The following is a 24,160-nucleotide window of genomic DNA, read 5'->3' as shown; positions in this document are numbered from 1 at the left end:
AGATTTGTAATAGTCATAAAAGACTTGATTTTTTTTTCAGGTTAAAAAGCTACTATCACAAAATATATCTGTGCCACAAAATACTATTACAGGGTCTACATTTTAACTTATAGAATTTTTCTAAAATTTACAGCTATCTCCAGAACAAGAATTTTCCATGGTTATTCTCAATGTGTCCTCTTCTAACATAAATATTTTATATTTACTATCAGAGCAGCTTATGTTCAAAATTTTCCCTCTTGAAATGACATTTGTAGGGGAATTTGTTGTATTTGACAAGGGGGCAGATTCATAGTCCAGGCACCAGAATGACCTGGTTATGCCCTCAGATAATACAAGTTTAGCAGTAACTCCTACCCTTTGTTGATAGGATGAAATGATTTTCTGGAAGTACTTTATATAATACTGTAATTTTTTTTTCCAAAACTGCCTATAAGTGATTTGCCATCCGAATTACTCTCACATATGTCTTCATGAGAATAAAATTGCCCAGCCTTCATTCTTATTTAGTTCTCTAGTTCATCTATCAAATTGGGTTGAAAAATATGTTTAAAAAATAAGCCTGTGTGCTTCAGCGTATTAGAAGATAAGCAGACTAGCTTCATGTTGCCTCCAACACTGACCTTACGTATTGAAAAGGAGAGAGGTTGCGGGTGTGGTGGCACACATCTTTAATCCCAGCACTCATAAAGCAGAGGTAGGAGAATCACTGTGAGTTCGAGGTCTCCCTGAAACTACGTAGCGAATTACAGGTCAGCCTGAGATGCAGTGAACAAAAAAAAAAAGAAAAGAAAAGAAAAAGAGAGAGGTTGATATTACTTTTTTTTTAAACTTAGATTCTCTTTGGAGATATATTAAAATAACTAGTAGGAAAGATCTAATTTCAAAGCCAGGTTCTGGCTGTCACAACTCACCAAATAGTTAATATCTGTTTCTGTATCAATTTTATAATTTTTTGCTTGAATTTAATAATGTAATATGAAGACTGTAAGGAGATAACCTGTTACAAAAGAAAACTGAAAAATAATTAGGGGTCTCAGTGGTTAAAGGACTTGTTACTCAAGCATGAGGACCAGAGTTCACATCTCAAGCAGCTACATAGAAGCATGGAAGTCCGACCCTCACGTGACAGGAGGTGCAGATAGGAAATCTCCAAAAGCTCACTGGTCATCTAGCTTGGTTGCCATTCTTAGCAGTGAACAAAATATCATGTCTCCAGATGCAAGGTAAGAATTATCACCCAAAGTTTTCCTCTCACTTCTGCACCTGTGCTCTCAACACCTCCCATTGTGTGTGTGTGTGTGTGTGTGTGTGTGTGTGTGTGTGTGTGTGTCTGTCTGTCTGTCTGTCTGTCTGTCTGTCTTGTCTCTCTCCATCTCTCTGTCTCTCTCACACACACAAAGTTAAAAAAAATAATAGTGTTGATGAGGAGAATTGGCATGAAAAAGACTCTTAATTAACATCCTAAAAGTTAGAGTTAAATGTGATTCTTCTTTACTTGTCAATATGTTATAATTAGTAACCTTATTTATCAATGAGGATAAGAACAATCTCCCTCATTAATTGAGGACTCTATCTCAGAGTCTGAGACCACAAAAGTGTTTGGTTAAGTGATCATCCTTTGGGATTTTAGATTGTACAGATCAAATTTCATTATTTCTAACAAAAGTGTTTATGTGTTTTGCTATTTAATATCAAATGAGTTTCTTATCTATTTTTCATGATTGTGATAGAAATATTAAAGTAGAGAGTTTGAGAGTTGAAATAATCAGAAAATATATCCAACCAGCGATACCTAGGTAAAGGAAAGTGCTCAATTACTTTTGTCAAATTCTGTAGAGAAAGGTGCAAAGCTGACATCCATTGAAAACTATGTATATTTTAGCCAGGCATGGCGGCACATGTCTTTAATCTCAGCACTTGGGAGGCAGAGGTAGGAGGATCGCCATGAATTCGAGGCCACTCTGAGACTCCATAGTGAATTTTATTTAGGTCAGCCTGGGCTATTGTGTGACCCTACCTCAAAAAAAAGAAAGAAAAAAGAAAGAGAGAGAGAGAAAGAAAAGAAAGAAAGAAAGAAAGAAAGAAAGAAAGAAAGAAAGAAAGAAAGAAAGAAAGAAAGAAAGGAAACGAAACTGTATTTTTTTTTCCTAGCCCCCTGTTGCAGTTACTTTTTGTTGCAGGGGAAACATCAGGCCAGAAGCAGTTTATGGGAGGAAAGTGCTTATTTCGGGATTGCAGAAGTCAGGAGGAGTTCCATCATGGTGAAAGAAGTTTGCTCACTTCCATAAATACATCCACAGAAAAACAAACAAAAAAAAAAAACAAAAAAAAAAACAAGGAAAATCAACAAGAGCAAGCTTCACCAGACAGATTCTGAACACACTTTATTCCTGACTACAAGATCCACCTCTACAGTGTAACCTCCTCCAGCAAGCTGCTGGAGACTTATGTCAGAAGCTTAAAGTTAATCAAAAATCCCTGAAGCTATGGGGACCTGCATTCACATTCAAACCACCATACTCCCCTCCAAATTTACATGATGAAGTTGTAGCAACCTTTATACTGTTGAGATGGGCTTCCAGATTGATTAATGTCCTTGTAAGTAGGGGAAGAGATTAGTGTATCTTATTTCTTTGCAGCATATGAGGATGCAGGAAGGCTTTGCAATTTGCAACCCAGAATGAGATAATAAGTTACAGAAAACAAATGTGACAGTACTTTGACTTTGGATTTCTAATCCTCTAGATTTTGAGTCCTTGTTCATGGTATTTTGTTAAAACAGCTTAAACCACTACAGTACTTAAGTCACTGTCAATTTCAATGAAGTGATCTTTCTTTCCACTCATGTCTGTGTCAAATTCTTTGATTGTTTTGAAGAAGGAGGCAATTTCTCCAGTCATATCTGGCTTTTTATCCCATGGCCCATACTATAATGCAGGGAGCAGTTCTTGAACTCATTGCTTCAGTAGCAATGAAAGTGAAATTGAAAAATATTCCTTGCTCTCTTAGCCATTCTGACATGTACTTCTTATAAAGCCACTTCAAAGAGAATATTTATCTCACTATAGAAGAGTTTAGAGTGATAGTATGTCCCATATTGAAATCTCCCATAAGTATTAGTTCTATAAAACTCATTGCTGTGCTTTTATGATGATGATGCTATTTAACAATTTAAACGTTTATACTATTAAATTTTAGCATTTGTACTTTCAGTCATCTGTTACAAATCCATGGGCAGTAACTAGAGATCTGGCCATGGAACAGATATGGAGCTATGCCAATTCCTCTAATTTGAAAATATTAGTATTTTCCTGAAGAATCAACATGCCCTATACATTTTGCAATCCACCAGTCTTCTGCATGGTTTCTTCTAGATGCTCATTCCCAAACCTAGGTTCACTTTGGCAGACATTTTTGCCTAAGGTCATGCTGGCTGTATAATTTACCCAACTTTATTTTCCCTTTGATCTATTTTTATCATTTTTCTTACTTAAGACTTTATATGCTTATGTGAATCACCTTGAATTCATCTATCAAAAAAACAGGAGTGGGCTGGAGAGATGGCTTAGTGGTTAACAGCTTGCCTGTGAAGCCTAAGGACCCCGGTTCGAGGCTCGGTTCCCCAGGTCCCACGTTAGCCAGATGCACAAGGGGGCACACACGTCTGGAGTTCGTTTGCAGAGGCTGGAAGCCCTGGCGCGTCCATTCTCTCTGTCTCCCTCTATCTGTCTTTCTCTTTGTGTCTGTCGCTCTCCAATAAAATTAAAAAAGAAAAAAAAAAAAAGCAGGAGTTAGTTGGGCGTGGTGGCACACGCCCTTTAATCCCAGCACTCTGGAGGCAGAGGTAGGAGGATTGCTGTGAGTTCGAGGCCACCCTGAGACTGCAAAGTGAATTCCAGGTCAGCCTGGGATACAGTGAGACCCTATCTTGGAAAACCAAAAGAAAAAAAAACAGGAGCAATATAAATATAAACATATCAAATATAAATATAAATCACATATAGATAAAAATGGAGACAATAATTGTCTGGGTAGGAGTTAAAATGCATGAATTCAAATGATAGATCTTTTGGTGCTTATTCTTAAATATTTAGTTCTTATCAACTATTGTGAAACACAAATAATGCACCAGAAGAGTATTTGCAAAGATGGATACTACCAAATAACTACAACTGCTTTAAACCAGAGCTGAACAGCAAGCATCATGAAAGTATAAAGTAAGAATAGAGGACATGCAAAAATATTCTTATCATTTTTGGGTAAAATTGTCAGAGACATCCTATAGCCATATTAACTACTATAGAAAGTGAGGAAATCATTTTATGTAGAAAAAAAATTCTGGCTATCTTATTCAAAAATGACAATTTACAACTTTCATTGTAGCATTACATAAAAAGTCAATTATAATTTGAAAACACTGATAAGCAAAGGGAAGCAAGTATGGATAACATTTAATTACTCTGTTAAAATTGAAAGTGTAGGGATGAGAAACAATATCAAGTACAACTTCAGTCTTTATTTAAGAGCTCTTAAGGCTGTTATGATGTCAATTACTTAAAAGTTTAAAAGGCCTTGTCCATAAAATTACAGCTCCTCCACAATATGGCATGAAAGTTAAAATCCCATTTTCAATCCCTAAGGCTGGAGTAATTCACTGGGAAACACATGAAGCTTCTTGAAGAGCTAGATCAGCCTCAGTCCTTGAGGATGTCTTTCTATTGACAGAATAATGGGGTAGGAAATCATGGGGAAAGCATTAGATGCCATTTATCTTGACTTTAGAAAGAGCTTGATTTTGCCTTCCATGAAGTATTAATCAAGAAATGGGACAAAGTGTGCTGAAGGCTTCTTGGCTACTAACTGGATCAGTCTCTGTCTTTTCTGTCAATCAGAGACACTCAGAACATTGCTATTAATAGCTCAATATATTTAGAGTTTTACAACTCATGAATCATATGCAGTTAATACCATGAAATAAATGTGGCAAGAACAAAATAAAAGGCAATGAAAACTCACCCTACAAATATTAAATATCAACATTAGCATTAGTTACCTATAGATATTTTCCATTGGTGAGCTGTATTTGTTCCACAAACTCTTTGGATTATGCCATTTTAAACATAGCATGTAGAACAATTCATTGGGTTTTTCAGATAATATAAATCTAGAAACAATTGGTATGTTCAAAATAGCTATGACTGGGCATGGGGGCGCAAGTCTATCATCCCAGCACTTGATATGTAGAGCTGGGAAGATTGGGAATTTGAAGATCATCCTCAGCTACATAGTAAGTTCAAGGTCAGCCTTGGGTACATAAGATCTTGTACTTAGGAAAAAAAATCAACATAATATCTTATTAAAGTGACAAAATTAGGAACAGGTTTATACCCATTTGTAAATTTGGCAGCTACAAACATTTAGTGTTGCTAGGGTTTATGTAGTGCTTACAATGAGCTAGGCTCTGGGGCCTGCACCCATCTGAAAGGAGAAAATCCCATGAAGTGTTCATCAGGAATTTTTTGGTCTCAGCCATCCAAATATACTCAGACACTGAGAATCAGAAACCTTAGGATTTAATAAAGAATTTAATGATTACTTAATTGTGATTTCTTCACATTAAAAGCATTTCTACAAAACTTCCACAAACAGACTGTAGAATAGATATAAAGATAGAAAATAAAACACTGAGAGATACTTTATTGTGGAAACTGTGATAAGAGGATTTTTCTTTGTTTTGTCTTTAGGATGAAAGATTACTTATTGAGTGAAATAGAAAACAAAGGATAGGGTGACCCCATCTAAAGTGTTATGATATATTAGATTCTATGATCAGATTTGGGAGGCGAACTTGAACATTTCCACATGGATGAGTAGGAGTACAATGTATCTTACAGGGATAATGGAAGTGTGTGTGTGTGTGTGTGTGTGTGTGTGTGTGTGTGTGTGTGCGCGTGCGCATGTGTATGTCAGTATGTGAGAAGTTGCATTGAGGAGCACATATTTTTGAAGAATTTTGACACACAAAAAATGAATCAATGGAAAAAAAAATAGTGAAGAACAATTAAACTTAATTAAACTTATGAGGTTTGAAAAGAAATTAAAGAAGGGAAGAAATAAATGATAGAGCAGATATGTGTGGACAAATGTCAATATTTAATATTAGGAATCAAAGTAAATTTTGGTATAATGCAGTAATGTAAAAAACATTATCTCAAAGGGCAGTTAAATTATTTCTTAAACATAACTGGACAGATTAGCCAATGCATAAAGAACTTAATGAAGAAAGAGGTCACTGGGGTTAAAGGTGACATCTATGTGGATTTCACAGTAACTTAGCCAATGGATGAGCATTATATGGGGGGGTGGGCAAGCTTTATTTTAGCATATATAGATAGTTAGGATCTTTGGTTCTTCTTTTCCTTTCCTTATTTTCCCCACACTTCTTTTTCTTTTGTTTTTGAAATAATCAGCCCAGGTCAACCTTGAACTTGCCATCCTCCTGCTTCAGATTCCTCAGTGCTAAGATTACAGGTTTGCACCACAATTAACTGGCTTGCCCTCTGTTTCTTAACAGGATCAAAAATAATGGAAAATGCAGCCAGCCATGGTGGTGCATGCCTTTGATCCCAACATTGAGGAGGCTGAGGTAGGAGGATTGCTGTGAGTTTGAGGCCACCTGAGACTACATAGTGAATTCCAGGTCAGCCTAGGCTAGCATGAAACCCTACCTCAAAACCAACAAACAAACAAACAAAAAACAATAAAACCTAAAACAAAAATTGGAAAATGAAGCAGAAAAACAAAGACATTTTATGCAGTAAAATATGCAGGCTATTTTAAAAGTTGAGTTTTAGGTACCTATTACTTCCTAGGTAAAACATTCCTTATGGAAAAATTTTCCTGTTCCCAAAGAATATTCTTTAGAATATGCTCAGCAAAGGTATATAGTAGTAAAAATGGACTGGAGAGAAGAACTAAGCCATAAAAGTAACTGCATGACAGTATTTGGAAGGTAATGTTCACATTCATTGTTGTTTCTCTAAAAATTTATCATTACTTTGTAATCTATGTCATTTTCTCCTAATACAGTCTACTTGTTTTCACATTCTATAATTTCACTATGTAAGTCTAGTTGTCAAGAGTGTATTAAATGCACTCTTTGGATTATTTTCTTTCATACCCTTTCTACAGCTATTAGCTATATATTTTCAAGTACTATCATTTTAATTATTTATGCTTCTTTATAGTGGTACTTTTAAAAAATAATTTATTTTATTTTTTTATTAGAGAGGTAGAAAGGCAGTTACAGAGAATGGGCACGCCAGGGCCTCTAGATACTGGAAACAATCTCCAGGCACATGCACTACCTTTTGCCTCTGGGTTACATGGGTTCTTGGGAAACGAACCTGGGTCCATCAGTCATCTCTTCAGTGTTCTAGTGGTACTTCCATTACACACAATGTAGTAAGAAAAAAAAGTTTAAAACTGCCAATTTCAGTAAGTAAAGGTTTTATCTTATGAATATATAATATTAAAATCATCTAGAAATGAAAATAAATTATTTGTTGCTAATTTTTTATAATATGAGGTTTTCTCTTTATATAATAATACTGGAATTGCTATCTCTTATTTTACTTAGCAGTCATTTGATTTTATATGTTATTGCCCCAAAATAATGTACTTTGAAAATCTTCATTTCACAAATATCTAACATTCTATGTTAAAGAATAAGTCTTGGGCTGGAGAGATGGCTTAGCGGTTAAGCGCTTACCTGTGAAGCCTAAGGACCCCGGTTCGAGGCTCGGTTCCCCAGGTCCCACATTAGCCAGATGCACAAGGGGGCGCACGCGTCTGGAGTTCGTTTGCAGAGGCTGGAAGCCCTGGCGCGCCCATTCGCTCTCTCTCCCTCTATCTGTCTTTCTCTCTGTGTCTGTCGCTCTCAAATAAATAAATAAAATTAAAAAAAAAAAAGAATAAGTCTTATGTCATTATTTTGAATGAGAATTTAAAATTTGTCTAATGAATATATTAGAGTATGGAAGAGACAAAGAAAAAGAGAGAGGTCAACATTCATAATGTGTTTAACAATATGCACATAGAGATAAATATAAAATAAATTTCTTTTGCTCTGAATATTCATAATCACCTTCTAAGATTCTTTATGAGAATCTTTGCACACTGTTGCCCTACATTTTCACATAGCCAAGACAGCCTCTCAACCCTGAACAGCAGGATTCCTAATAAAATGCTTGGAATCATGCACTATATTCTGGTTTGACCCAGAAAGCTTTGACATTCAAAATCAGAGTGGTCTGAATGCCTCAGTCAAAATGCAAGTCTAAATTAATTGGGAAATTTGATTATAATGACCCTTGAGGGAAGGGATAATATATTGGACTTTTTTATTAAAATGGTATCTTTGTAATTCAAATGAATAATTAATAAAATAGGTAAAATGAAGATGTGTTCAGGTTAAATAAATTAAATAACCTCTTCAGATATTCTAGTGGTCCAAAAATGCAGATAGTTGCTTCTGGAATAAATCGGGTTGGAAACTATTGGTAACAGCATTTTCATGAGTGTATAATCGCAGCTCTCTGTACAATGCTGAGATAAGTATGTATTTGCTGGGTAAATGCTGAGCTGGTTTTAAAAGCTTTCAGTTTTATATGAATTCAAATAAAAAGAAGCAAAACAACAGCCATATCAGGATGCATGGTCACATTTAACTATGCCTGTGTATTGAATTACATATGTTTTCCTTACTTGGGATATTACTGAGTGGAAAGCACAGTATTGCTTCTTGCTCTGTGTCTAGCATATTTGGATAAAGAAATGTAAAGAATCAGTAAAAGGAATGCAGCCCTTTGCCATTGCCAGTCATTACTGTTATTCAGCATCACAAAAAGATGCTGATAATTTCCATGAACCAAAGCTTTTCAAACTTGTAATCATTTATTTTTGTATCTTTGAAAACTGTGATATGTTCATTTACTAAGCCATTTAACATGCATGCACTTGTACACATATTCAAATTAAAGAGGATAATTAGGGCCAATAATAAAACAAATATCAATCCTTTTCCCTTGACTTTATGCTATTTACATCCCATGGGCAAAATTAATAAACATTCATTATTATATCAATTAACAATTTGATTCCAGCTTTGATAAGTGCTACACATAAAAATATTTCTACAAATATGTATCATGAGGAAAATGGGCAAGTGATCTTGAGGAAAAAAAATAACTGAAATTTCAACGAATAAATGAAATGAATATTCAGAAAATATAAACAGGACATAATGCAAATTATACAAACTGAGTAGGAGAAGAGCTGAGGTGGAAATGAACATGGCAAGGTGAAGAAACTGGTCTGAGGTCATGAAATTACTGAGGTGAACCTGCAGCAGTAGGATGTTAGCCCATCAGATAATACTAGCATTTGGAGATTGTTTTAAGAATCTTATTCTCCAGTAATAGCACACTGTCAGTGAAGAGTTTTATGAGAGAGGATGTGTTGGTTTGCTTGTAAATAACTCCATAGTCACAGGTATTTTGATTATTTCTCATATATGTGGACTGAATAGATCATTGACTAGAGGGTGTCTTTGATCTCCCCAAGAAGGTAGATAGTAGAAACCCTTAATAGTGAAGAAGTACAATTGATGTTATTTTTATTTTGCCAGATTTGCAGTAATTTGCATAGACATGGTATTGATTTATAGTTTTTTCTTAAAGATTTTATTTATTTATTTGAGAGTGACAGACACAGAGAGAAAGACAGATAGAGGGAGTGAGAGAGAATGGACGCGCCAGGGCTTCCAGCCTCTGCAAACGAACTCCAGACGCGTGCACCCCCTTGTGCATCTGGCTAACGTGGGACCTGGGGAACCGAGCCTCGAACCGGGGTCCTTAGGCTTCACAGGCAAGCGCTTAACCACTAAGCCATCTCTCCAGCCCAGATTTATAGTTTTTATATTCAATACTCTTTTTTCTACTTTCAAGTTTGGTAACAATAATATTCAACACATTCACAATTTATTTTTTCACTTAGAGAAACCAAAGTCTTCTCAATCAGGGAAACAAAATATTCCAAACCAGACAATCCTATGTCATCTGTGATATATTTAATTTATCAGAAATTTGTATTGGTTTCTTCTACCCACTCTAATTAATTACCTCAAACTTGGTTGTTTAAGACAACAGAAATTTAAATACACAAAGGAACAAACAAAACCCAACCAACCAAACAAAAACCCAAAATTTTATTGCTTCTTAGAAATGGAATCCAGGAAGCTGGCATAAGCTTCCCTGAACTAACACTGTGTTGTTAGGAGGGCTGTGTGTATTCCGTGACCTCCACAGGAGAATCTTTCCCTTTACTTCCAGCACTGAGGACTGGCCAGCATATCTTTTGGCCATATCTCTCCAATTTTGGTCTGTGGTCATTCTCTCCACTTCAGCTGTGTACATTATATCCTTCTGCCTCACACTCACAATAATGCATTTGAGAGCTCTAGAGATGGCTTAGCAGTTAAGGCATTTGCCTACAAAGCCAAAGCACCCAAGTTCAAATCCCCAGTACCCATGTAAGCCAGATACACAAGGGAATGTGCATATCGAGTTTGTTTGCAGTGGCTGGAGGCCCACATGCTCCCATTCCCTCTCTCTCTCTCTCTCTCATAAATAGATTTTTTAAAAATTAAGAGATTGTATTTGATGGTGAAGTAAAATTATCTCCTCATGTCAAAATCTCTAAGAAACTTTACTATAAAACACAACATTCAGGCTTGGGCCATAGCTCAGTCGTAAAGAACTTGCCTAGTGTGTTCAGGACACTAGGTTTTATACAAGCACTAGAGATAAAATGTGATCTTTGAGCCAGACGTGGTGGAGCACACCTTTAATCCCAGCACTTGGGAGGCAGAGGTAGGAAGATTGCCATGAGTTCAAGGCCACCCTGAGTCTATATAGTGAATTACAGCTCAGCCTGAGCTAGAGCGAGACAATGCCTCAACCACTCCCCCCCCCAAAAAAAAAACAAGTGATCCTTTATTGACCCTGTCTGTAATCCTTGTAGGAGAAGTTGATACAGAAGGTTGAAAGTTTGAGACCAGCCTGGTTACATAGTATGTTTCTGTTACAAAACAAATTAGCAAAAAACTGTGCACAATTTCCTAGGTCCCAAGATTAGGGAGTCATTGATATGCCAGGGGCCACCATTTGGTTCATTCTACCATTCCTGACCCCGACCTCAGGTTACGGATCTTTGCTGCTTTACATGATTTTAGTCTCTTGCATTTCTGTCTTCACCCTTCATCCCCAGCAGTCTGTTCACATTATTAAAACACACTTTTTTTTTTCCATTATACCAGGGGGCCTTCTTAAAATTACTTTGAAAAATTCTGAGGAAAATGATTGCACTGTGTTGTTTAAAGGTCCTTGCTCTTCCACCAGGCTGTAGCATCAGTAGTTTTCTTGTTGCATCAAAGGCTTACTTATGTTTGTAGCATAGCACTCTGTACTCAGATATGCCACTGCTAATGGATTGTTTTTGTCTAGTGCCTCAGTGGCAGCAACTCTTCAGAGTTCCAAGCACAGAGATATCACACACTCATTACTCTGCTCATGGTGCCTGACTTCTGAGGTAACACTCATTCTATTAAGCTGGGAGATTACTAGAATGAATTTGAAGGTTCCTTTTCCAAACTCTAAAGCAGTTGACTTGGATTTGTTCCTTAAAAGGAAAACACAGATGGAGGTGTTATTTTAAGGCAATTGTACCATTTCATTATAAATATTTTATTTTGTAATAACATCCTTAAATAATGATAACTATATCATGTTGAACCAATGACCAAAGTTTAGTACTTATTAGTCAACAAATCATAGTTACTATCTTATTAACTCTTCATATTCATACTTGATATCTTCTTTCTACTTGTCAGAAAAAGTCTAAATATCTCTCAGGTGGTTAGTAGAGGAGGTGGTGATTGATCCCAGCGAATCTGTCTCAAGAGCCTTCTCATATATATATGTATATAGTCAACATTTGGACCATCAGCACAGTACTCATTATTATAAATATGGAGTTTAATTAATTAAGAATAATATAAAAAAGAAAAGTCAAAAAACTGGGTATGGTGGCACGCACCTTTAATCCCAACACTTGGGAGGCAGAGGTAGGAGGATCACTGTGAATTCCAACCCAGCCTGAGACTATTACTGAATTTTAGGTCAGCCTAGGCTAGAGCAAGATCCTAATTTATCAAACAAAACAAAACAAAAGTCACGTCATTGATGAAATGACCGGCATTCACAAAATGCATATTCTGTATTTCTTATTTCAAAGATAATGGTGATGAAGTAAGCCATTTACTTACTCTGATGAGATTCAAGGGCTGTTAATAGGATTGTTACTTTTCCAAAGAAGTGCTAGAGAGTTTCCTTGCTATTCTGCCCTGTGAGGATACAGAGAGGTTACTGCAATCTATAAATCAGTAAAATTATAGACTTATCACTGCCTTGGTCTTGGACTTCTAGCCTCCAGGTTGTGAGAAATACATTACTTATTTAGCATTTTTTAAATAGCTTTGTGTTTTGACATAGAGTCTTGCTACGTAGCTAATGATGGCTTAAACTTTGCAAACTGCTCCCTCTTCTCCTGAGCTGGGATTACAGCCTGATTCTGCTACACCTGACTAGTTTCTGTTATTTATAAGGGTCCTATTGCATGGCATACTGTTATAGCAGAACAAAAAGACTAAGACAAGCCCTAAAAGATTAAATCAATTATAATTAAATAAGGTACACTAATTAAATGAAATGTGATGCCATTAAATTGTAGAACAGATTAAATCCTGGTGAGCCCATTTTAGTAAAAGGAACTAATTAGAATATGCATTTTTGAAATTAAGGATGTAGGTACCAAACTCTTAATAATTGTTATCTCTGGGGTTAAAATTCTAGGAGACATTTTTCGCTAATTTTTTTGATATTGAATTTTGTTTTCTTTTTGACAGATCCTCCCTATGTAGTCAAGGCTGGCCTCAAACTTAAGATCCTAATGTCTTAGCCTCATAGGCCGGTGCCATCAAGCCCAATTTGGGTATTATCAATTTTTTTTACAAGAAATATGTACATATATAAAATGTGCAAATTAATACCTATGATAATTTATATACAAGCCATAGTAAAGCATGATATAAATAAAACTTGTATAAATAAAACTTGATGTCATTAAATAGAATTTTAATGGAATCTATACTCTCTTAAGGAATAGTCATATTTTCATAGTTTATGGTTTACTTTTATAGCCTTTATATAATTATTGTCACAAACATGTAGAGAGGGACTTATTTTTCTTCTAAATTTATAGAAGGAGGATCAGACTCACATGAAGAGTATCAGAAGCTAACCCATGCTGTGTGAATTCCAGAATCCCTCATGTGCAAGGCCTGCTGTTTTGCAACAGTAGAGGCTTTAAGTATAAAATCTGCTTAGAAACCTTGAACTTCAGAAAAACAAAGGAAGCTGCAATCCTGTTTCCTGTGTTCATTTTCCTCTTTGTGTTTCCATGTCACATTGACCTCTGACTGCAGGGATAAGAGAGCACAAGAACCAGCCTTCACTGGAGGATGAAGGACAAGAACCATTCTCGGAGGAGCAAGGGTCCCATCGGCCCCAGGGACAAATGGTCTGGTCCTTGTATATGTCAGTTACTTGCAGTTTCTCTTTAATTTCTTAACAATGGCAAGGTCATAGAGAACATACTCTCATAATGTTAGTGTCTGAGCATACCTTACAACTTCTGATCTGCTAGGAAAAATAAAATGGGTAAAATCAAAAATGTTAGAACAGTGAGCAGGGACCATTTGCAGGTAATAGGGAAGGGCACTGGGGAAGGAAAAGACACATGTGACATGTAAATAGAAAATGAGAGGCAGGATGGTGTTCAGGAGTGGAAGCTAAAACTGTGAGGAGAATCAACTAAATCAAATTGTGCTTGAAGATTCTATAATGACAGCTAAACATCTATATTCCAACGAGAAAAGAAAATAAAGCAAAGGAAAAATATGTGAGTCAAATGCTTCACTTTTGTTGTGGGAATAACCTGTTTCAGGTCTTCCTAAAAAATTTTAGGTTCTATATGCTTATCAATTCTTTATATTATATTTAAGTTAATTGGGGTTTCCCCCTATGTATATGAAAATATATATCTCTGACCTAGAATGTTTTGATGATTTGTCAAGAAAACAAATTTAAAAAAAAAATCCTTAGACTGGGCTGGAAGGATGGCTTAGTAGTTAAGGCATTTGTCTGCAAAGCCAAAGGATCCAGGTTTGATTCTCCAGGTTCCATAGTAGCCAGATGCACATGGTGGAGCATGCATCTGTAGTTCATTTGCAGTGGCTAGAGGCCCTGGTGCACCCATTCTCCCCCCCCTCCCTCTTTCTTTCTGTCAAATAAATAAATAAATAAATATTTTAAAAAATCCTTAGACTAGGTATTTTATTACTTTTTTAAAACTCATTTTTATTAGATATGGACATATTTAGTATGTAGATAACACATGTTGGTGCCATCCTTTCCCTCCTCCCTTACTTTTTTCTGACAAGGCCTTCCTCAATGGGGATGCAGGTAAACCCCATGGGGATTGTGAGCCATGCATTATGGGGGCACCAGTCCCTTACAAGGGGAGAGGCAATGTCACTGTGAAAAATGTCCCAACTTGTAGCTCTAATAATCTTTCAACCTTCTTCTGCAAAATTCCCTGAACTAATTCTTCTCAGCACCATGGTGCTTGGTTATATGTGACCTCACAGGGACTGACACTACCTACACAAGACTATCATAATAGGAGGAAAAGATCATGACATCAAAATAAAAGAGAGACTGATTGAGAGTGGGAGGGGATATGAAGGAGTGTGGAGTTTCAAAGGGGAAAGTGGAGGAGGGAGGGAATTACTATGGGATACTATTTACAATCATGGAAATTGTCAGTAAAAAATAAATAAATAAATAAATAAGTAAAAAAAAAATAAGAAAATTCCCCAAATCATGTTGGGTGCATCTTAAGTCTACTTCCATGATGGGCACTTATGAGCTTCTAGATCTCTGGTTTGGTAGATGTTGAATGTCCTCAGTGACTACCTCCTTCACCCTTGTGATGACATCAGATTCCCTAAGAAATCAGCATTTTTGCTCATTTCCCCAACTACTCTGTGGTTTCAGCTTGGGCTGGGGTGGAGTGTGCTGGGTCATTTCTCTACTCAGGTTCAGCTCCTGTCTGAAAAATAGAAGATTATTCTCCAATGGAGAGGGAAACCAGCACCAGTTAAATGGAATAACCATGATTAATTTAGAATTTAAAAGGTGTAGATTCTCTTATAGCCAGCCCAAGATTAGTGGAAGCTTGACAATGGAGAGCAGAATCATTATCAGTACATTATTTTGACTTGTTTCCCAGTTCCAGATATGGTTTTCTTTCCATTGAGCAGATCTGTTCACCAATCCAGAGCAGTTGGTTACCCACCGTGGCTGTGTGCTACTATTGCACTTCAAGATAGGAGTATGATCTTTCTGCTTAATATATGTTATATGATTGCTTGTTTAGTCACAATTTATTGTTAGAGAAATACAACACACTGTCCATTATAGAAATACTGTGAGAACTACAAAAGTTCTCCCAAATGCATTGGGTTGAAGAATATGGGTCTGTTAAAAACAGGTATTACATAGTATATAACTAAATCTAAAAAGTTGCAGAATAAATAACTACAAGAAATTACTATACCTCATTGTAAGCTAAACGTTATAAGATTGAAGTAGTTAAAAGTAAAAGAATGTATATATTCCACTCAACATTATGTAGGCAACTTTTTTTCTTACTGAAGGAACAATACTAATGAGGCCATGTCTCCTGCTTATTCTTCTCTCAGCTTGAAATGTAGTTCTTATAAAAATTCCTATTCTGAGGTATGAAAGTTCCTCTCTTTTTGATGATTAGTTTTGCTAACATGAATTCTCTATGTTTATGCTTCATTATAAAAATAATTTTATATCTAAATGGGTCTCACATGGTAGCTCAGGATGGACCAGGCTAACCTTAAACTGAAAATAACCCTTCTCTGCTTGAGACTCCCTAGTGTTAGGATCATGTGAGTTTGCCACACAGCTGGCTTTAACATCTTCATAATAGTAGTTTCTGTCCATGGAGGTATAAAAATCATTCCAGCTAATTTTCTACGCCTGTGATACTATTCTGGGATGTAGTGGCAAACAAAAAGGACAGATGTTTTTTGCCTTTGTGGAGCTTAGATTTCCACGACGGGAGCAAGCAATAATCAATAGCTGAGTGAATTAAGTGGCAGATTGGAAACAATGGATAAAAATGAAGCTGGAATGATAATGAGCAGTATTATTGTGGTGGAGGAACTTATAAAGTTCTTTCTCAGAAAAATCCATATTGACGCATTTGGACAAAACCTGGAAATGTCAGAATACATATTTTTCCTCAGGATATGGGAGGAGTATCACAAAAAGATGGTCAGTTGGTGCAAAGGCCCAGCGGCAGGGGGTCAATATGACATGAATGTGTTATGAATAGAGTAGATAGAAAATGGAGGAATATAGATTATAAGATCAAAGAGTTAATAGAGAGATCAGGAAATGTTTTATAAAAATGTAGATATTTGGATGAGGCAAAGAACCTAAGTTATATTAACTCCAAGCTAAGTTTCCTTCCCCAAATACCAGTACAGGCTTTAACCCCATTTACCTCTCACAGTAAAAACTTTAGGCAGTGATCCTGATATAATGTGCTACATGCAGTGCAAATTAGGAAAGGAGATTTCTTAGGTTTGGTCATTCCTCAGAGCATGGCCTTCCTCTCTTTCCACCTTGCTTGCCAGCAGCAAAAGTACAGGGCAATTGCATTCTGTGCTCTGAGCTACTGGGGGAAATACAAACTGATGCCAACAGGGAACATTTGACATGAAATGAGGCAAAACCAAGGAAAATGAGAAGCTCTCTTAGATATTAACATATAAAGATATGAATTTTCTTTTTATCCTAGTAACTTGCATTAAGTGTGGTATGTATGTGCGTGTGGGTGTGGGGGTAGAATTTAACTAACAGCATTGTACTTCCTAAGCCAGAGCTCTAATATTACTGAGCTCACACTTGGCTGCTGGTATCAGGCAACACTGCACTTATACATCATTATTACATGTATACTTAGGAGATATGTAAATTTCAACTGTTTAGTGCAACATCTCTGTTTTATTTATTAAATTTTATCTATTAAATTTTTCTTCATTTTTAATATTTTATTTTATTTATTTATTTGACAGAGCAAAGGGGAGAGAGAAGGAGAGAGAATGGGTGTGTCAGGGCCTCCAGACACTGCAAATAAACTCCAGAGGCATGCTCTCCTTGTGTGTCTGGCTAACGTGGTCCTGGGGAATCGAATCTGAGTTTTTTTGGCTTTGCAGGCAGACATCTTAACCACTAAGCAATCCCTCCAGCCCTCTTAATTTGTATGTACTAAGCATCTGTCTTGAAATTTCAGAGTAAAGTATGAAATCTTTCCTATCATTTCCAACTCTGAGATCATTGCACAGAAAGGCAGAGTCTGGATAACTTGTGGAGAATAGCCTGTGAGAAAGAATGTCAGTCCAAGCTTATCTGCTGGTGATGATAAAGTCAGAAACTTCACAATCTGAAGAATAGAATGATATTTATCACTGTTGTATTTTTAAGACTTTCATACATGGAAATTCAGCACTATGTGGCTAGAGATAATTTTCTGTCATATAGCCATTTGCAGTGACATTATTAATTGTGAAGGGTTAGAATTCTATAGAGATCTTACCATTTCTCCAGACTTGGTGTAATTTGACTAAATTCGACTAAAGATGATTTTTATTGGGTGGGTATTATGCTAGTAATAAAAGCAGAATTATGTTCCTCAAATTGAGAAATAAGTCTGTATTGAGTGTTTGAGCCAATTAAAATAAATAGAAATGACCACGTGTAATGTCTCACTATACTGTATATGCACTCCTTACTAAATTCAGTCTCTTTTAATCCTGTAACTTGAATATATTCCTGCCTCTAGGCAATTTATTTGTTATATCTAGTAAACATTTTTATTGAAACACAAGTTAAATACAAGGAGAATGCCTTTTCAGCTAGATTTTAATGTACTTTTTTGCTATGGAAAAATGAAAACCACACATATTACCTGCTGCTGAGCACAATTACAGGATAATTAGAATATAATGGATTTGTTAAAGCATTTAATGATGAGTAACATTCAATTCTGCATGTTGGGAAGGTATCATATTAATATGCTTGATTTGAGTGATCAAGCAATTGTACTGATATGAAGAAACTTGTGAAGATTGTCATGAAAACTGATTGAATAGATAATATCAACACAAGTACTCACATTAGCTCTTTACTTAGATGCCTACGATTTAGGATGGAAACTACAATTCTTGGAGTTAAAAGATACTGGTACAATTTACTACAGGATACTTCTGGTTTTATGGAAAAGTCTTTTTAATGATAGGATAAAATGTTTATTAAAATCATTTAACATCCTCTTTACAGGGAGCCTGAAGTTATTAGTATTTTTCATTATGTTGAGTTAGGAATTGTTAAAAAATCACTTAATCACTAAAGCTAAATGAAAAGATATAGGAAACATACATAAGCTAGACTCTGCTGGTTTGCAAATTTATTTTATTTATTTATTTATTTTTCTTGCAGAAGTAGGCAGAGTGCCCCCTCTTTTATTCCTCAATTTTTGTTAACATATCCCATGATTATAAAAAAATAATCCCATGGTAATACCCTCCCTCCCCCAGTTTACCCTTTGAAATTCCATTCTCCATCATATCCCCTCCCCATCTCAATCAGTCTCTCTTTTATTTTGATGTCATGATTTTTTCTTCCTCTTATGATGTCTTGTATAGGTAGTGTCAGGCATTATGAGGTCATGCAAATTTATAAAAGGAAAGCATTCATAGCTAAGAAACCTGGGTTGGAATAACAACAAAGCAAAACATGCCATCCAATTTAGAAGAGAATTGTAAACTAAGATAGAACTTTCTTGAACACCAATATAGTATGTATGACAAGGCTACTACAACAGGTTCACTGCTCCTTGAATCTAATTTGAGTCATTTCAACAATATCTGGTAACACTGGCAAGGGGTTTCTACTGGAACTGGAGCTAAAGCATAGCCTGTTAGAAGAAGTTCCAGGGAAGATCATACTCAGCCAACTCACACAATCAGAGAAAAGACAAATGCTGCATGGTGTCACTTATCTGCAGTTCCTAACCTGGACCTGCTGAAGTTGCTGACATGACTGATAGGCAACTGAAGGCCCAGACAATAGGGATGGAAGGGTTTGGAGGGGGAAGGAAAGGGGGAACAAACCTTTATCCTTGGAGATACTCTAAACAATATAACTCTCAAAAGGAGTAAGAGGGGAGCACCTGAAAAGTAGGGCTCTGGTGAGGATGGGATGAAGCATAATCTTAAAAGTTCTCTCTTTTTTTTTTTTTGTCTCTGACCTGTAACTCCCAGTACCAGAGATTAGTTGCTACCCACATTGAGCTGTTGATTGGAAAGACCTACCAGGTCCCCAAATCAAGACAGCTTTCTGTCAAAGCACTTGATTACCTGCCTGAGGCAAAAACTAAGACCCTATTGCTGAAGACACTATATGTTGCTGACACAGCACATGGAGAGATCTGGCTGGAATTCAGAAGAAAGCCAGTGCCCAGACAGTTAACCTGTCTAGTGCTGGAAAGCACTACAGAGCTACTGGGGGGAAATGGCCAACAACAGTCTGAACAGCCAGAGGCCCAAGCTACTGAGAAGCAAACACCCTGATAGGAGGTAAATGGTTCAGTAGTGGCACACAGCCTCAGTGGGTAACCAATAGCTTTCTGATTGGCTCAGTGTAAAGGAATCCATATCTAGAATTGGGAAGGAGATCTGAAGCCTATGGAGACAGAGATTATGTTCTCCAGTGTCAAGTCCTCACTAGACTTTGGCTAAAAGAAGGGTTACACACATCAAATTCTCTCTTAATTAATGATGCTTATCCCATTTAAGCTATGCTGACTTCATTCTCCACTGTAGAATATGTTCTTTTTCAGAAGGTAGTGAGACATGAAGAGACAAACACAACCCCTACCACTTTATCCAAGCCACAGTGGAAACTACAGAAGAGTTGGGGAGACAAACATGAGTGTTGCTTCCATGCTGAACCTGATAATCAGCACCAGTGTGTAGGAGAGAGACACTGAGGATACTCAACACCTACCAAAGCAGAGATCCAGAGGGTGCTAAGAGCTCATCACTCAAGTAGACTTAAAACTCCCCAGCATGGCTTGGGGAATTTTGAGGAATAGCAGGCAGAACAAACTAAGACCCACACATTGAGACATCATGCCCAGAGGCATTCCCTACCCACCAAAATAACTGAACTCTGTTTCCACAACACATAAACTACAATCCCATGGGGAACACCTACAGCTCCACTGAGGACTGCCCCATTGGAATGGGGTTAGGGACTAGGGATAAGAGGTTAACAACACATAACATATCCATATGAAATTTGTTGTTAATAATAACAATAAGCATAAGCAAAGAAAATAATCAAGCCTACCATACTGCAATGTGTGGTGAGAAGCTACCTATACCTATGCCTACATTGTGTCTCACTTTTCCATGCTTATACTTGTATAACCATCATCTCAAGTACTTTTATTGAAACTTACTATGTGGGGGAATTATTTATCCATTCATTTAATTATTGATACATTTACTTATGCATATTAGTATATATTTATTTTTACTATATTGCTTTTTGGAGCTTATCACATCACAGTTTTTTCTTTTTTCTTTTTTATTAATTAGTTTTGTAAATACAGTCAGTTTGGTACCATTATCAGGCTCATCCGTGACCTACCTCCTCCCCATTGGCCCCTCCTTGTTGAGGTATATGGGTCATGCATTGTGGAGTTAGCCCACAGTTATGGGCAAGATAAATGTCTCTGTATATCATGACCCAACATGTGGCTCTGACATTCTTTCTGTCCCCTGTTCCACAAAATTTCCCCGAGCCATGTTGGGTTCATTTTTGGTCTGCTTTAGTGATGAGGAGTTGGAAGGCTCTGAGGCTCTGGCTCTATGTTGTGGTAGGAGTTGATTTTTCTCTGTGTTGGTCTCCTTCCCCCTTGTGCTGGTATCTGGTTCATCAGGAAAACAGCACCCTTGCTGGTTTCACCATTTTTTCTTACTTTCAGCCAGGGCCCTTTTGAGATATGATGGGGTATCTCTCTCCTTAGGATCTACATCTATCTGAAAAAGAGAAGCAGATTATCCAATGGAGAGTAAGTTAGCACCAGGACAAATGAGATAACCCTTACTTTTTTTTATAGAGAATTTAATATGTGTAGGCCCTTTTGTAGCCCATGATTTATGGTAGCTTGATATTGGAGAGTGGGCTAATGTTTGGATATTGTTCTGACTTGTTTCCCAGCTCCAGCTATGGGTCCTCTACCACTGAGGGGATCAGTTAGCCAAATCAAGAGCAGTTGGTTCCCCACCATGGCTGTGTGCCACTATTGCACTTGTGTGGGCATCACAAAAGGTTGTTTGCTGCTAAGTAGGTTAGGCCATGTGTTGCTTGGACAGATATTGGTCACTTTCCCCCAGTCACCCATGTTGCACCTTCAGGCACTAGACGCACTGACTATCTGGGGACTGACTCTCTTCTAGCTTCCAGCCATGCCATTCCATTTTGCATGTCAATCGCATATGGTGTCTTCAGCAGTAGGATTTTATCACTAATCTTTGGTGGGTCATCAAGTACTCTGACAGAAATCTATCTGTCCTTTAGGAAACCTTGTAGGTCTCTCTGATCAAAAGCTCATTGTGGGTGATGCCCTATGCTGGTACTGGGAGTTACAGATCAGTTCCCACTACAAAAATGAGGAAAAAGATAAGTAATATACAAGAGTTAGATAGAAGAGAGATAGAGAGAGTGGGAGAGGGAAAGGGAGGGAGGAAGATGTAGAAGATTAAGGTTAGCCTTGATCCTACCATCTCCAGTGTCTTGTGGTTCAGGTGTTCCCTGTAAAGGCCTGGTGAAGGTTCAGCCATTTGGTCGGCCTTTTAGGAAGAAGAATTTTATGGTAGCATTGCTGTTTTGGTCTAGATTTATGCTCTTGCCACAGCCAATAAATGCCAAGAAATAAGTAAACAGTATAAGTGATCATGATTTGATCCCCCTGAGACATCCAATTATAACCCTTAGGAAACTGGGGCACATTGGCTCAGTCCACATATTCCTTGAGTAACAGATCACATAGCATCCTTATATCAAGCAGGTTAAGGTCTTCTCCCATATACATTTGTACTGTCCTAATCATATCATAAAAAGTCCATGTTGTACCATTCATTTCAAAAGGAGGAAGCCAGTGAAATTATAAAGTACATAAATCACTGGAGAAGGGACCCATGGTGTCCTTTGCTCTTGAATGAGTCTGTACTTCTGTAGCAGTTACCTTGTCATTGCTGGGACAAAACAACCATCCCAAGAAGCTTATGGGGAAAAAAAAAAAAGTTTATTTGGCTTAAGTTTCAAGGGGAAGTTTCATCATGGTGGGAAACTCATGGCAGAGTAGACAGCCAGGGTGTAACATCATTTCAGGTAGGAGGAAGCAGCCAAGGCAAGCACTGCAAATATATATATCTCCACAAAATTTGTTTATTTGTTTAAGAGAGAGAGAGAGAGAGAGAGAGAGAGAGAGAGAGAGAGAAATGGGCATGCCAGTGCTACTAGCCACTGTAAATGAATTCCAGACTCATGTTCCCCGTTGTGCATCTGGCTTACATGTGTCCTGGAGAGTCAAACCAGGATCCTTTGGCTTTTCAGACAAATGCCTTAACCACTAAGCCATCTATCCAGCCCCATCACTGCTTTTTTCCCACAACACTGGTTATTCTTTCTCCCAAGCAGAGGGCTAGGCAGTATCTTACAACAACAAAAAGCCTCAGCCATTGGAACCTTCCCTTTTAAATTCATATGAGATGGCTTCCTTTAAGCCATGACATCATGGTGACAAAAATACCTGAACTGAAAGACATAAATGAGGAAAATATGTATTTTGGCTCCTAGTTCTTGTGGCAAGTGCTGAGTGCTTCAGGGCAGACAAGGAATCAGACAGCAAGGCAGGAAATGGGCATGGTTGACATGCTCAAGAAACCCTCAAAAGTGACCAACTTCCCACAGTTAAGCCTCATATCATACAGGGTTTAGATTCCCAAAGTATTGCTGCTGTGTGGGGAGCAATTGTGCTTAAAACATCTTCCTTGAGGAGCATTTAAAATTCAAGACAACTTGTCATCCCTGGCCTCCAAAAGGTCAAGAATAATTCATAATGCAAAATATATTTAGTTTGACTTCAAGAGTCACTATAGCCCTACTTGCATCAGTTTAGACCTTCTCCAGCATATATTTCTTCACTTTTCACATTTTCTTCCTCAAGCCAATTCTAAAGTCCCCCAAACCAGATAATCAGAATTAGTAAAAACAGTGGTTCCATTTCCTTGGTACATTTTTTTTCTTTTATTTTTGCTTTTGTGCTGCTGTGACCAAAATGCCTGACAGAAACATCTTAATGGAAGAAATATGGGGGTGGGGGGAGTCATGGTTTCAGAGTTTTTCACTCCACTGCTAGAGGGAATTGTAGTGGAAACATTTAGAGAACACTCTTTACATCACAGTGGACCAGAAAGCAGAGAGCATTTCAAGAAGTGGGAAGGGATTTAAAATAAATAAATAAATAAACTTCCAAAGTCTCAACTTCACTCATATTTCCTCTGTTTCAGAACCTTTCAAAATAATGGTTCCAGCTTTGGAATAAGCATTCAGAACATGGAGGCGCACTTCTGATTTAAATCATAGCCGGTCATAGTAATAGGGACCCAGTCACACAAAATCAGCCCACTGGAGACATTTCCAATTAAACATATAACACCATGCATTGGGAAAACAACAGAGAAATACAAATGGAAAAGAAAATAGCAGCAAATGTAATGGCCACTTTCTCCAACCTAGTGGCT

Source organism: Jaculus jaculus, chromosome 2 (genome assembly GCF_020740685.1).
Source record: "Jaculus jaculus isolate mJacJac1 chromosome 2, mJacJac1.mat.Y.cur, whole genome shotgun sequence".
Classification (NCBI taxonomy): Eukaryota; Metazoa; Chordata; class Mammalia; order Rodentia; family Dipodidae; genus Jaculus; species Jaculus jaculus.
This window is presented reverse-complemented; position numbering follows the sequence as displayed.